We start from the raw sequence: 3,680 nt of genomic DNA, 5'->3' as shown, positions 1-3,680 counted from the left end.
TGTTTAGCTTTAGAGCGTTAAATGCCATCAGTATTCTTCAGATTACACACACACACACACACACACACACACACACACACACACACACACATCAAACAAACAAAAAACTCCTGAGTCCGCCAAATTGGCCAGGAGGCAGCTCCAATCTCCCTTGGTAATGTTGGTACTGGGGTAGGTTAGCAGGTGCGTATGAAACACAGTGACATATATGTCAGCTGTCCCCTGTTCCTTCCCAGGAAGGAACTAAACTAATGTTAACATTAGTTATGCCCATCAGCAGACTAAGATGACCATTCTTCCAGATTTTTAAAGGAGGCTTGTAATGGTCGGGCAAAATGAGAAATGTATATTTATTAATTTGGGTTTTAATTTTTAATACCTGATCAATAAATACATTTTCATCATTTGTATCGATAAATGCAATGGATGCCTTTCTGAACCTGATTCCTGCCTGATTCAGACTGATTATTATTTTGTTTTGAGTTAACATTTTATTTTTAAACTACTATCTCTTCCTTAAAAAAGAAAACACTGAGGAATGTCTCTGAACTATTTATGAAGCTGGTGATGATGAGTGCTATCCCTCTTAGGCTCTTAGGTCAAATCTAGAGGGCAAATTTTTGGAGGCTTTTGTTAAGTCTATACTTGATGAAAGTGAGTATTTCAGTTAGGCATGACTAAAGAATGAGAGCTCCTTCCCAGATGAAAAGTTTATCAACATTGGTGGGTATTGATGAGGGAGCACCATAAATTTGTGGAAAATTGGTAGCCTGCTTTGCATGATATATATTTTTCTTTCTTTAGTAACTGGAAGTCTGATCAATTTTCTAAAGTCTGACCTTGGAAAACTGAATTGGGTCGAAAACTAATGCTCATGAAGAAACATATGGGACTAATGGATAAATTCCCTCTGTTTATGTGTAGCCTCAGGACCTAAAACCTTGGTCTGATCTGAAATCGTGATCTAGTCCTCTGATAGCAACCTTCACTTATGCTCCGGTGAAGAAGCTTCATACATTCCGACTAAGAATCAGGCTGGTGCTAGAAGGTGGTAGGTTATCATGTGAATATGTGATGTAACCACGTTCTGGGTGTGGATTTCTTATTGCTAAGGTAGCTATGCAACTGGAAATGAGGAGAAGCAGAAGGAATGGTGGGAAAGAGCTAGAGGTCATGGGGGCTTGGATCACTTTTGTAAGAGGTGAGAATTACTTTTGGGTTTCCTTTTATTTCATGAAGGACCTTTACTGTGTGCAGAAATATTTTCTGTTATAGAAATTTCCAGTGTTAGGTTGTGACTCATTAGTGGGTAATGAACTTAATTTAGTGGAATTTGACCAGCATAAAGAAAAATTTAAGAGAATGAAATAGTATAGAAACAATCAATTGGATCTCATTTTGTGAGATCAAGCTTTGTTTCATGAAACTTGTTTTACTTTTATTTATATCTGTATGTTTATATTGTGCCATAGTGTAAAATGTGTATTTTTCAATTTTTTTATTTTTAAAAACTTTGATTGAAGTATAGTCGATTTACAGTGTTAATTTCTACTGAACAGCAAAGTGACTCAGTAAAATGTATTTCTTATTGTGTGTTTTAGTCAAAAACATTTGAAAACCATTGTTGTAGGGTCTACATCCTGTCCTGCCTTCTCTGAGAACTCTTTCTGGGTTACACCAGCCCCTAATGGTTCATCAGTCCCTTTGCCTTTTATCACTTATTTGTGCCACATATTTGATGCCTTTCTAATGCTTTCTTGTATTAAACTTCTCATGTGTACGTGTCTGTTCTGTGTAATTGAATTTAAACTTCTTCAGAGTTGTGAATGTTAGGCTTCTTGGTATACTTAATTCTTGGTCTCTAAGGTAACACTGTACACATGATGACTAATCAGCAAACAAGTCAGATCTCAGCTCATATGTCATTTTTCAGGGATGCATTTTTCTTTTCTTTTCTTTTCTTTTAGTTCTGCTATATTTGTTAAATGGCTCTTGAAGTATTTGATTCTTGGTTAAAGGTAGAAGATAGCCACATTGGTATAAAGGGAGTAGTTATTTTCAGAAGTCTTTTTATAAATCAGTCTTCTTGAGAAGTTCTCCTTTTCGAGATTTATCCGGGTTTTCAAGAAACTGCTCAAAAACTTCTACAAAAGGAGCTAGACTGGTCTTCTTATAATCTCTGGTTCTATGTTTGATATCAGTTTCAGCCCCATTCTCTTTTTCTTCTTCATTAGTGGAATTAGCATCCAATTCATGGCAAATGGAACTTACGATTGGGACAGTAAATGGATCAAACTGATCCACTTTCTGTAAATCAATAGGCACAGAAATGCAACCTGTTTTAGGATGAACACTAAAAGGGCTCTTCAATAAAGGATTGATTCCTTTGCTAACATTGATACCCAGTTGTGGAAAACAGTACTGGAGCATGATCTCCCACTCAAGCCAGGGTCATTTTTGCTGTTATTCTGATACCTGCTGGCTGCTTTCTTCAAATGCCCCCAATGCTGAAGTGAATCGTGATGCTTTTGGAAGCTTTGTTGAAGTTCATCATGCATTGTTTCAGGAACAAGGGTTAAAATCTTATCCCAGCTTTCTTTATTCTCAAGAATATCTTAATCAACCAAAGCATATTCTTCAAAGTATTTTTCATTATGTTTATAGATTTTCTGACAAAAGGGTGAATTTTTGTTACTTAGATGAACTTTCTTTTCAACGTCCTGACCACCCTTTACAAGATTCAAATATTCAAATATCCCAGAACGTACTGCAGAGGACAGTTTTCTAACTGATTCATCACAGACCCAAAAATGAACATCTCTCCTTCCAGAATATACCCAGAGATGATGTTTAAATCCAAAGTCCTCCTTCAATTCTCGGTTGATGATGTGTGTGGCCATCGTCATGAGGGTCCAGCACTTAGAACACATGTCTGCACAACTACAATGTCTCCTCACATCGTCATAGTCTGTCATGTCAATGTCAAACACCAGTTCTTTTTCCTGAGCCCGGAAAGCTCCCAGATGCACTGTATTGTGTTGATTTGGTCTGTGGGACTATACTAAGCCTATATCAATCTTGTATGGATTCATTTTCTGCATCTCCTTTTCCAGATCACTCTGGTTGTTGAAGGATTGGTAATGAATGTAAATATCACCTTTCAATGTGAATGAAAACTCATGATGTTGAAAGTAATTCTTTACCACCCTGCCATAGTTGAGCCAGTGATAGTACTGGGCTTAGGGAAAGAGCTTCTGGTAATAAAGTTTAAGCAGCTCGGGCAGCTGGGTGAGGTAAAATGGCTTCATGGAGCACCGAACTCAACTCAGGGAGGGATGCATTTCTTAAACCTGTTCCCTGCCTCTGCTCTAAGCTAGATCATGTCCCTATTACTGGCTCTCATAGCACTTTATTTATTTATTTTTCATTTTATTTATTTATTTAACATCTTTATTGGAGTATAATTGTTTTACAATGGTGTGTAATTTTCTGCTTTATTCTCCTGGCACTTTGTAATGTCTTCGTAACAAGTACTGGAGTTTGAATATAAGTATTTGAGTGACTAGGTAAACTGTTTCCTCCACGAAAGAGTCAACCTCCTCAAAGTGGACAAGATCTGTCGAGCTCATTTGTACCGAGCACAGTACTTGGCACACGATGGGCACTCAATAAATATTTGT

The 3,680-nt window shown here is 37.2% G+C and overlaps 1 pseudogene; it reads right to left on the bottom strand.

Moving 5' to 3' along the window:
- Positions 1-2,058: 2,058 nt before the first annotated feature.
- Positions 2,059-3,308, bottom strand: LOC101323259 (DNA primase small subunit pseudogene; annotated as a pseudogene).
- Between the last annotated feature and the right edge of the window lie 372 nt (positions 3,309-3,680).

This window comes from Tursiops truncatus, chromosome 5, assembly GCF_011762595.2.
Source record: "Tursiops truncatus isolate mTurTru1 chromosome 5, mTurTru1.mat.Y, whole genome shotgun sequence".
Lineage (NCBI taxonomy): Eukaryota > Metazoa > Chordata > Mammalia > Artiodactyla > Delphinidae > Tursiops > Tursiops truncatus.
This window is presented reverse-complemented; position numbering and strand designations above follow the sequence as displayed.